The sequence below is a fragment of the Euphorbia lathyris genome, chromosome 2, assembly GCF_963576675.1.
Source record: "Euphorbia lathyris chromosome 2, ddEupLath1.1, whole genome shotgun sequence".
Taxonomy (NCBI): Eukaryota; Viridiplantae; Streptophyta; class Magnoliopsida; order Malpighiales; family Euphorbiaceae; genus Euphorbia; species Euphorbia lathyris.
In genome coordinates this window covers 3,805,832-3,818,770 of record NC_088911.1, presented here as the reverse complement: position 1 = coordinate 3,818,770, position 12,939 = coordinate 3,805,832, and positions in this window count along the sequence as shown.

The following is a 12,939-nucleotide window of genomic DNA, read 5'->3' as shown; positions in this document are numbered from 1 at the left end:
GCGAGGAGCTAACCCCGGTAATGCCCCGATCGCCCAAGTACCATGCCCGCACGCAGGGGCCTGTAAGTACACACCGCTGCCCCTGGATGTGGGTAACATACGTGTAGTCAGGACCAAAGTCGAGGTCATCCCATCCGAATCGAATCTGAAAACAAAAAAGAAAAGTCAGGTCTGATCAAACAAAGATCTAGCGTAGTCAGAAGATGTTCACCTGCCCCAAAGTCCGCGAGTCGATCCACGCTAGGAATCGCGCCACTGTCCGCCCCTCCTCGGCGCCCAGATCAAAATCACTCCACCGAGCCATAAGTGGAGGCCTAACCACCCGCAGCCTGCGCCGACGCGTGCATGGAAGAATCCGCCTCTCATAGGCCCAAACCTGCTCGCAGGAACGAAGGTTACTAACAGAAATCGTGAAAAGAATAAAGAAACAAGTTAAGGATGAAAGACGTACCAAGAGAGCAAAGGTGTAACCACCGAAGTCCTTGCGCTTCCAGCAAGTCAGATCTAAAAACTTGTACAGAAAAGCCAAGTCGGCTCCTGCCCAATCATAAGACGACACCGCGTCCAAATCACGGAAGGCCTGGATAAGACCCGCGTGTATCATCCCGCTCTTGGTGCGGAAGATCGTCTCGCCCAAGGCATATAGAAGAAAGCTGCGGACGGCCCGATCCGTGTCGTCTAGCCCATAGGAGTCCCTGCGACTCAATAGTCCGGATGTGGTAATAAACTTCGCCGGGGTGGACTTGACCCCCGTATAGACTCCTGGTCCAATCAGAGCAGCTAACTCGTCGCGGTCGACCCAGGGACGCACCATGTCAAAGAAGAGGGGAACCGGGATACCGCTCCCCCGCAACCCGGTCAGCAGGGAGAAGTCACGGGGCGAGATCGTCATCTCCCCAAACGAAAGGTGGAAGGTGTGGGTCGAGTCTACCCATCTCTCACATAAGGCGCGAAGGCCGAATCGATCACACACTCTGTTGGCGTGAGGCAACGCCAGGATAAAAGGCTCAAAGCCCAACTCTCGAACCCGGGCTTTAGCCACCGGGCTCAGCATGGCATACCAGACATGAATCTCCTCAGTGGTCCCGGAAATACCAATGACCTGGAAGGAACAGAACGGGTAAGTTTAAATCTCGCTCCTAGGCTTGTGTCTAATAAAGGTTTGTTAACCTAGTTGTTCTTTCGGTCATGCTTAAGTCTAACCTAGAGACCCTTTGTCAATTAGGACCGTCATTTGGTGAAATTTTGTTCTTAGGGTCGTTTGTATAAGATTTGACTAGTTCATTATTTGGTGTTCCACTCTCCCGCGTGTTGGCAAAGAGATTGATCCAATTTTAACATTTAATTTGGTCGTTTAGGCTTTTCTACTATTCACATGCACTATTCACGTTTTTACTATTCATGTTTTTACTATTCACGTGCACTATTCATGTTTTTACTATTCACATGCACTATTCACGTTTTCACTATTCATGTGCTATTCACGTTTCTACTGTTGATATGCATTGTTCGTGTTTTTACTATTCACATGCATATAATTCACATTCTTTCAAAAGATAAATAAAACGTTGCTTATGGGCGTAGAAATTCGTGTTTTCTAGCTAAAAGTCTTCTAAATGACTTAGAGGTTGGCATGCAAATCATGTTCAAAGTAGGGCTACTAAAGCCTAGAAGTCTAGTCAAAGGACGAGAGAATAGGAGAGTACTTACCTGGTTAGAGTGTGTCCGGCTCAGATGTGAAGCAAGATCCTGAAAAGGGGCCACTGTAGTCAGGTTCTCAAAACCCACATCCATGCCTTTCGTGCCATCGTATTTATCCAAATCCATCACGGGAATGCTCCAAATTAGAAGTTAGAGAGAGAGAGAAGAGAGAGAAGGTGTGGGGTTGGAATGAAACCCCACCACCTTATATAAGAAAAGGGAATGGCATTCCCGTAAATAGCGAAAAAGGTACGATGTGACATAAAGGTAAAAAGTAAATAATTAATTACCAGGTGCACAAACCTCCGATCTGTAGTCCGTTTCAGCCTACGTTTCTGCCAGGCGGTGACCGATAACATCAAGATATGACTCCAGATGACAGTCAAATTTTACAGAACAGTGGTGCCAGTCAAAATACAGACAACAGTCAACAGAAAAATAATTATTAGTCTAAATCATTCCAGACGAAAAGATAAGGACGCTCTTATCAAGCAATTCAAATACCCGAGACGATAGCTCCAGTAAAGATACATACGACAGCGCTTTAGAATTCAGAATTGTTAGAAAGAACCTTTTGCTATTGAGCCATCTTACCCGCGGTCGTGGACCAGGGTTGCTTTTGAGCCATTTTACCCGCGGTCGTGGACCGGGGTTGCTTTTGAGCCATTTTACCTGCGGTCGTGGACCGGGGTTGCTTTTGAGCCATTTTACCCGCGGTCGTGGACCAGGGTTGCTTTTGAGCCATTTTACCCGCGGTCGTGGACCAGGGTTGCTTTTGAGCCATCTTACCCGCGGTCGTGGACCAGGGTGGCTTTTGAGCCCTTTTACCCACGGTCGTGGACCAGGGTTGCCGTTGAGCCATTTTACCCGCGGTCGTAGACCAGGGTCGCTTTTGAGCCATTTTACCCGCGGTCGTGGACTAGGGTTGTTTTGAGCCATTTTTACCCGTGATCGATTTATAGACTAGGGTCGCTAGAAAGAGCTTTTTACCCACAGTCAATTTAGGCTAGGGTCCTTAAGAAGAACATCCGCCAGCAGCCGATTCAAAGGCAAGGACGGAGAGGATCGAAGACGATGCTGGAGCGCGCAGCGCAGAGATCAGGTATTCTTCCTCCTACTCTTTACGTGTCTTTTACTTTAATATATTTACATTGCATGTGTTGCGTTAGCAAAAAAACGTTTTCAAAGCACACACATCACTGTCAAAATAGAAAAGTAGGGGCAACTGTAGACACCGAGTCGGAGGACCTATGACGAAAACCTATAACAAGACGGTCGAAGCGGTTGGTTCCGGAAGTTTTAAAACAAAAATATATAATAAAAAGGGAAGAAATTAGTGGGAGTCGCGGTCGTCGAGTGGACGGCTCGCGAGTGCTCAGCGATGTGGTGCGAACGCCTAGCGGTAGCCGACGCACGTTCGACGACAGTTGGACGCGCGCCCGGCGGCGCGGGGCGCACGCTTGACGTCCGCGCCCGACGGCCGTTGGGTGAGCGCCCAACGACGTGGGGCAAACGCCCAGCGTAGGTGGGGCGAGCGCCCGACGACCGTTGGGCGGACGCCCAACGTCCGTTGGGCGACGCCCAATCTTAATCGGGCGTCGCCCAAAGTCTCCGGGATCCGTGCCTATATAAGGCACGGATCCCCATGCATTTAAAAGGGGGAGGATTTTTGGAGCTTTCTCACTCTAGACATTTTTAGAGAGAGAAAGTTAGTTTTTTGGAGAAAATATTTTTTTCCCAAAAAAAATCCAAATTTTCCAAAGTTGAATATTTTATCGAAAACAGAAAAAACGCCGGAAAATCATAACTCGTGGAATCAAACGACTTCGACTGTCAGATACCGATCTTAAGGTATTATCCGAGGACTAGACTCGTTTTATTTTATTTATTTTTCTTTATTTATTTTTTATGTTATAGTTTTTTATTTATTTAGTCTTTTATTTATCACGTTTTATTTATTATTCCGTATTTATTTAATTTTCGTCACGTGTTAAATAAACGTACGGTTTTGTTTTGAAATAAAACCTCGTTTTAATATCCCAATACGAACCGTGATCCGATTCAAAGGTAGTTCGGGAATAAAAAAAACGTTGTAATTATAAGTTTTTGAAAATATTTCTAAATAATGTTTTAAAAATAAAACGTCGTTTTAGGGATCTCCGTTATAGACTATGATCCAATTTTGGTAGTTCGGGGACCCAAAACGATAGAATAGATCTAATCTAAAGCTTTGGAATAAATCTGGAAACTGTTGGACTAAGTCTGTAATTTCCTGTTTTCCGTCACTAAAGGCTGTTTACCGACGGATTTTCCATCGGTAAAGCTGTTGGAATGTAAAAAATGTTGTTTTGGTCATCCTTTCTCAACTTTTAGACATTAGGTCCTTTATATATATAGGTATAGTTATGTAATATTTACTTTCAAGCTATTTTTAAATATTTTGTATATATATTACTCAATGTGTTTGTATATTGTTTTCATTTAATTTGGTTTAATAAAGTTATATGTATATATATATATAGATTTTGCCATTTAATTCATTTAAACTATACATATTTGTTATTTTGGGGTTATTAGGGGTTATTTTCTATACATATTCATCATAAACCATTTTGGGGGTTAAATTCTATTTTCTTGTTTATGAACCTTATTCATTTCCTTTACATGTTTTTAGTTAGAATAAAAACATATTATACCTAGTGGTATTTTCATCACTATTTTTTACTTATTAATGTGTATTATTTTCCCTATTTTATTTTAGTGGGTATTATTACTCACTTTTTGTACATATGTATATCTATGTATATTTATTCTATTTTCCTACTTATATATATACTCTTTCAAATGTATTTGATGTGAGTGAATTTGAGATTTAATTCATTACTTGTTGTCATTTTATTTACATAAAGGATAATTGAGTGAAAAAGGGGAAAATAAACCACAAAAAGAGAGTTTAATTTGTTTGTTTAAATTAAAGCTTTTCTAGATATTCCTAAAGTGTAAATAACGTTTTCTTGTCATTTTTAAACTATTTCCAAAATATCACGTGTTGAAACCTTAATTCGTTCCAACGACGGATTAAGCGAACCTTGTAATTAAAATCGTGTTGTTGTAAATAATAGAGTTTTGAATCGTTTTCTTATTCAAATGGATTTGTACAAAAATAAATGAACTTGTATGCTTAATCACGTTTTCGATTAAGACTTCTTGTTCAAACGTTTTCAAACGCTCGAGTCGTTCCAATGGCGATTCGAGTCGATGTCATGTAAATTAACGGGGTTTTGAAACGTACCTAAATCGTTCCAACGGCGATTAAGGTACGAACCATGTAAATAAACTTGTTTTTGGGGAATTGAGATTAGCTTAGAGTTAGTGTATAGTCTAAAGCATAAAATCGCACTGTGAATAAATCAAATTCTTCTCCCCCTCTCTCTCCTATATACTTTAAATTCATGCAAAATGGGTGATTCTTTACTAAAGTGGCTTTCAATGACATGCTCAAAACGGTTTTCAAAGCGAGAAAGAAAAGGTTTCAAATGAATTTTAAACTTAAAGAAATATGCGATTAGTCCGTTATCGCCTAACACGCTGAGTAGGAGGCCGGTGGTTCATAACCGGGCGATGTCGGGGTGCCTAGTAGCCTTTCTCCGGAAAGGAGCTAGCCTTCTCGGCTCATACCTAAGTTTCCCGAACCCTCACCGGTCTCCCGCAAGGGATCGGTGTTCATTTTCCCATTCGTGGGTGGCGAATCTTCCATACTCCGAGCTCTGGTCCTGCCGAGCAGCTTGATTCCACGATTGTTTGCTTTCGGCGCCAATCACCGCTTATGTCGCCATGAGGTGTCCACCCCCCGGTCCGCCCGGGCGAGGCCGTTCGGCACCTTGTCTAACAAGTGGCGACTCTACTGGGGAAGCGAGAAATTTGATTCTGGAAGGCGTGTATTAAGCCCTTAACGGGGACGGATCGTATTATTTCTTTTCGTATGCATTCATAAGCATTATTGCAAACCTTTTGGGTAATTTCAGCGAAACCTCTAGCGAGAGTCCATTCGTCGCTCGAAAGAGGCTAGCGTAAGTTCCCCCTTACAGTAAGGCGCCAAAGGGTCCCCATCCATTCGTTAGGGGCGAATTTATGCGGTCCTGTGAGGTCCCGCGATCAGCCGTGTCAGCATATAGTAGCCTTAGAAGTTGCCATAGGATTACCCGTTACTATTTTTGATGTGATAAATGAATCAGTTCGTGTTTTCAAATTGCCATGATACGTGTCTAATCCTAAAATATGTAAAGAAAATGAAACGATACGTTAATATATACTCTTAAACCGATATACAAACTACCCCAAAACGTCGAAACGATTTGAACTAAAGACGACTTAATCATCTCGTATGAATGAACTTGTGCGACCCGCCTGGTCCCTTTCCATGTCCCGAAGAAGGCACATGTTCAGGAAATACGTTATGATGTAAGCACGTATTAATACGAATTGGTTTGGTATTAAGGATAGTTATATATCGATTCAAAGGACTATATTAACAGTAGCCGTTATTCACATTCTTTAAATAGGTTGGGATAAAACGAGATTATGACAAAACGAAAACAAAGAACATTTCTGTTTCGAATGACCCCGTTGTAACGTAAAGAGTTTCGCAAACGTGGCCCGTCCCTTCCGAATAAAAGACGAGCTCTTACGTTATGCCTTGCGTTGTTCTAAAGAGAAATGGACGTATCCGCAAAAGTGACTAAGAAAATAAAAGAAAAAGAAAAATAAAAACGACCAAAATCATTCCGTATCTACGATATATGTCAATCCCGAGAGTAGTTAAAGAAAATGAACCAATGCCGTTAAATACGTGCCTCGAGCCGGTATATACGCCGTTTAAAATCATAAAGCCGAATTAAGCTAAAACCGCATAATTGCGCCATATGGACGAGACTGTGGGTTTGACTAATGGCTCGATCATTTCAACTGTTACCAAAACTACAAGAAGTATGGCCCGATCTGCGTGTTTGCTTGACTCGTGCCTCAATGAAAAAGAACGGTAATATCCCTGCTTCGAATAAGCATGTGATTCAACGAAACGTTGACTTTCTATAACCACGCTAGGGTGATATATCCCGTAAATTGGAAGAAATAAAGAGTTGTTAATAGCCGAAGGATTATCGTGCGCTCGAATAAGACTCGCCGTCTTTTTCACGTAGCCAAAACGAGCAAACGGATTCTGTATGCTAGAAACAAACACGTTACGCAATGAGTCCGTTCCCTAAGAAAAAAATCCGAAAAGTGATTTCATCACTAAACAAACATGTGGTTGCGTCTCTCGATAGATCCAAAAATCCAAAAATCGAGACTCGAACCCACGCAAATAAAAGGGAACGAGTCGTTGTCAATAACGAACGATTGAACCAAAAGAATAACTCGTACCACGTCTAAAAATCGAGATGCGCTCAAAGGGATTCAAAACCCAAACTAATGCGTTTCGCAAAATGACAAAAGACGAGTTATTCCGAAAGGACAATCCAACTTGGTCAATATCTTAGTCACTGAACGTTGATACGTCAAAACGAACTGTATTGTCTGATGGATGATTTACTTTTCCGCGATAATCGACGGCATCACGCGTCCCCTGGATCGCCATGTGAGCCCCGAACCAAAATCCTAGGAAAGAGACTTGGACCATCGAGTGTCTGGAGGAATAAGGGTGGAAGAGAGATGTTGTGATACGTGTAATTAGACTGATGTTTGTTCTTATTATCTTATATATCCGTAAATAAATAAACGCACACACCACGAATCATGCATATAAAATCATGCATACATGCTAATGGATGACCGTTCGTGCAGACTTCATCATTAAGCGGTTGTGGTTTCGCGAGAGTAACTGATAGGGGTCAAAAACCCCTATCTTTGGGTACGGTTTTAGGACGGGTTTTAGAGTTATTTGGTTAATAAGCGAGCAATTCTCGCATTTAAATGCTTTTGTGTGAGTTAGTTAGGAATTGGAAACGTTCTATTTACTTTTCGTCGTTTAGGCTCGTTTTGTGATCAATTGAGGCAAATACGGCCGAAATAGCATGCATATTAGAATTCCGTTATCTTTTGAAGCTAATTGGTCCGTCAAAAGTCGCACCAAACGAAGCGTTTGCTCAAAATAAGCGATTGACGGATCAATTTGGCTTTTGGACTAATGTTTTCTGGAGTTTTTATGCGTGTGCAGGTGTAAGTTCGGGCGAAAAAGGGCATAGAATTCATCAAGCTTGAATCGAGCACGCTTCGGGCGAAAATGCTCGGCGAGCAGGGTCCCACGGGCCATTTTTGCTCGCCGAGCAGGCCGCTAGAGGTCTGCTCGGCGTGAGCAGCCCTGCTCGCCGAGCAGCCTTCCCTGCTCGGCGAGCAGCCCTGCGGGAATTGGTCAAAAAGACCAATTCCGCCCCCACGAAGCCACGTTCGGCCCCACGTCTTCCTACACCAACTAGGACACGAAAATAGGTCAAAACGAGGCCCGAGACGCGTCTATAAATAGGATTTTTCCATTGTAATTAGACATCTTTCGTTTTTGTAAATTATTTTAGCTTTCCCCTTGTAATTCCTCTTCATCTTCTCCATCTTCCTCAACCTCCATTGAAGCTCCTTCAAAGCTTTCTACCGAGGAATTATCAAGGTCCGTCCTTAAGATCAAGTCGCCGGCTGCAGAGTAAACAGGTTCCCTGAAAGGGATTTTTGTATCTCCTTTTATCTTTCCATGTTTGTACTCTTTGATACAGTTGCCGAACTTGACTTATTGTATCTTGTGACAATTACCTTCGCCTTTAATAATAATTTAGCTCTTGTTTTGTTCTATGTTTATTGTCTAATCCTTGTCTTACGCTTTATTCAATTGGTTTAACTCATTCAAAAGCCCCAAAATCTAGTAGGCACATATTGCGAGCTGAATCTGACCTAGTCAGAGCCTAAGAGATTGACAACCTCTTAGTTGATTAAGCGCCAATTTACTGAGCCTTAGACCTAGTTTCGGCCTTAGGGAATCACGCACTAGGAACCTCAGGAGGGTAAGTAGGGTTAATCGCCTTGAATACAAGTGACTCAGATTAGGTCTTTATTCAATAGAATTGATAATCTATCTTTATTATTATCGTTCATACCATGTTCCTTCGAATAGTTTCATTAATGAAAGATCAATTAGGTGTAGAGTAACTTAGTTAGGCTTAGAATAACTTAGTTAGGCTTAGAATAACTTAGCTAGAATTAGATAACTTAGTTAGAATTAGATAACTTAATTAGGATTAGCATAATTCAACCTAGGAGTAGATTAATTAAACAAACCAAACTCAAAACCGCCTAAGCCTAGATAACATCCGAGACCGAGTAGCTTGATACTTGCAGAAATAAATCCTGTGGACGATAACCTGGACTTAAACCAGAAATTTATTACTTGATAACGACGGGGTACACTTATCCCTTAGTGAGGTTTCTGCGAAACCGCATCAAGTTTTTGGCGCCGTTGCCGGGGATTTATTTCCTCTGTAATATCGAACCAAAGGTCGATTTTTTAGTTTAGGCATTCTTTGTGAATATCCTTTGTTAATATCATATATACTTGCTTATAATCATGATTCTTTTTATTACGTATCTATACCGTTTATACTTGTTTATATACACATATTTATATATACTCATTTATGATAACCATCCTTGTTAATACTTACGCTTGTTTATATTCGTTTGTACGAACATATAGTTATTAATTTCATCTATACATGTCTGTATGTGTTTTTATACTGTTCTTATACTTGTACAAAACTGTATGATTTGTATGATTTCCCTTCAGCTTTCATTTATTTCCGTATTTATCTTTTCTCAGCGTATGCCTACGAGATCAGCGAAAATACCGGTTGTCCCTCTTAACCCTGAACTTGAACGTACTCTTCGCAGGAGCAAACAGATCGGAAAGCTGAAGCAAGACGAGATCATCGAGCCTATCAAGCCCATCAAGATGACTGACAATGAATGGAACAACGAGCGGAACCCTGAGAACACCGGACCAAAAAGCGACACTCGTCTGATGAGTGAGATCCTGGCACCGCACCGACATCAGCATCTGTCAGGCATTGCTGCTCCAAACATTCCGGCAAACACATACGAAATCAAGTCTGGTATAATTCACTTGATCCAACAGACCGGACTGTTTGGAGGAGAAGCACACGAGAGCCCGAATGATCATCTGGATCACTTCCTAATGTGCGCAGACACTGCAAGGACCAATGGGGTCCCCCAAGATGCTGCTAGACTAAAACTATTCCCGTTCTCTCTGACGGGGCAAGCTTTGGAATGGCTGAGAACACTGGAGCCCGGTTCAATCATGACATGGGCAAGGTTGGAGAAGGAATTCTTGTCCTACTACTTCCCTCCCTCGAAGACAGCAATGCTCAGGGGTGAGATCACATCCTTCCACCAACCCGAGCATGAGGCGCTCCACACATCTTGGACTCGATTCAGAAAAATGCTGCGCATGTGCCCTCATCATGACATACCCAAGCATCAGTTAGTGAGCGTCTTCTATCACGGACTAACACCAACCAACAGAGCCATTGTGGACTCCGCAGTGGGTGGAGATTTGTTTAGAAAGACAGCAACAGAGGCATATGACATGATTAACGAGCTGGCCAGGAAGAGTGTGCAGTGGCAAGAACAGAAGCTCGTCGGCCCCACAAGGCAGCGGGTATTTGCTGTGGAAGAACAGGAACAGAATCCGGTTGTTGCAGATTTGAGTAGGAAAATGGACGTACTGTTGGCTACGCTCAGCCGACCTCCCACCTGCGTGCACTGTGGCGGCGACCACAATGGAAAGGATTGTCAAGCAGGTAGCCCTTTCGCTGGAGATGGGGTGGAGATGGTCAACTATGTTGGGGGGCAGCCGAGATACAATCAGAACTATAACAACTCCAACCCCAACAACTACAACTCCTACAACAACAACAACAATGGCAACTACAGGAGGCCTCAGCACCCGAACCTCTCTTACGGGAATTCAAATCAAAATGTGCTCCGACCTCCTAGCGGATTTGTTCAAGAGCATAGAGAGCAGGGGCTTGGCATGCCCCCATACCAACAGCAAAATCAAGGGCCAGTGCAACACCCTAAGGAATCTGACGAAGTGATCACTCTTTTGAAGGAGATCTCGGCTAGGTTTGCCAACAACGAAGCCTTCTGCAAGAATTTGAGCAATCAGGTAGCTCAGATTAATAGGGAAAGGCAGGAAAGGCCACAGGGTTCTCTCCCGAGCACAACGGAGAAGAATCCAAAGATCCTGAGAAAGGATTGAGTACGGGGGAGAAATCGGGTTCTCCTCGGTTTTTAATTCAAAGTTTGAACAATTCCATTATGCATTCCCTTTTCTTTTTGTTTTAATTTTCCTTTAATGATTATTGAATTTTAATCTCGTTGTTTATTTGCACTGTCAAACTTTGTTCCCCCGCACTCTAAAAAAAAAAAAAAAAAGAGAAAAAGAAAGGAAGAAGAAATATAAAATAAAAGAAAAAAGGAAGAAAGAATAAGAAAAAGGGGGGTGACTCATCATCCCCTTCCCCACCTTCTTCTTCCCTTCTCTCTTCTTTCTTTTATTCTATTCTTTTCTTCTTCCCTTCTTCTTCTCCTTTTACTTCTCCAAACCTAACCCCCCAAATCCACCATTCTAACCCGAATTCAAGATTTAAGGTATGAATCTTTACCTATTTTTGATTTCTAACATGTTTCTAGGCTTAGATTTTAGCTTAGGGTGATAATTTTTGGATTTTAAGAAAAACCTAAGTTTTAGGTTTCTCTCTCTTTTCTCAAATTAATCTCTTGTTTGCTTTTAAATTCTTGATTTCCTTGCAATTTGTGTTGACATGATGATTAATTTATAGCTTGGGTGTGATTTCCATTCTCAATTTGTGGATATTTGGAGAAATTGCTCAATTTGGGTAAAATCCCCATTTTAGCTCAAAGTTCAACTATTCAAATTATAGTTAGAAACGTATCAATGGAGTTGTGAATTGCATTCTTTTTATGTTTTAGTCATTGGGTATCTCCAATTTTGCATGAATTTGTGAATTTCGGGTGAAACACTTAGGGACCAAATACTTATGGTTTAGTCCCTAAGTTCCTAAAGCTATGATTTTTGCCTATGAATGGTCGTTTGGGGGTTTATGTTGAAACTTGTAAATATGTTCTAACTCTTCCATTTTTGGTCTATTCCTCAGGAACTATGGGTCGGAAAGGCAAAGCTAAGGTCGTCGTCGAGAACGAAGCCGAATCTGAGGTCGAGTTCGACGAAAGCCTCCAAGCTAAGTATGATCCACCCTTTGGTCTTATTGATGAACGTGAGGGAATATTGTACGATAGGTTTTCCAAGCAAGACCTTGCTACACACATAGTTGTTTATCAAACTTATTTATCGAGTATAGGTTTAAAGAAGGATTTCAATGAAATCCTCAAATTCCACGGCTGGTATAGACTAGCCACCAAATAGACTCCAGTTTATCACAACTTTACCATGGAATTCTTGACCACTTGGAAAAAAGAGCTACCCTTGGGCGGTGGGAAACACTCTTTTAGACTAAACGGTAAACCCTACCGTCTCGATGGCACCACACTAGCAGCCCTAATGGGAGTTTATAACGACCCAGAGGCAATCTCAGACTTTGAGAAGCCTATAACAAAAGATATAGCTTGGGAATAACTCACAAGCATATCAGACTTTAACTCCCAGACTGCTAGCCCAGTCGCTCTCCTAGACCCACTTCTCAATCTTGTTCACAAATTTGTGGCCCACAACTTATTGGGCAAAAACGAGAGCAATAAAGTCTCAAAGACGGAATTGCTCATACTATGGTGCGTGGCCAACCACAAACACGTGGACAATGTCAAGACCATATTTGAAGGCTTCTCAAGCCAAACAAGTAGAAAACGCGGTTCCCTAGGCCTTGGGCACTTAGTTACCAACCTACTTGAGAGCCAATTCAAAAATTTGGACAATCCCGAAATTGCTATTTACCCCACTTTGCTTAACTCCAAGTTTTTGGGGAAATCTACTTTTCAAGAAGTCTTAAACAGGAACCCAACCGGAGGAGCAAGCTCTAGCGCAGGGGGAAGAAAAAGAGCACGAGTTCCACAACAGCAAAGGGACGAAGAACCTGCGACAGCAGGAGACCAAAGGGAACACCAAGCGTCGGGGACGGAGGCCCAGTTCCAAGCCATCAA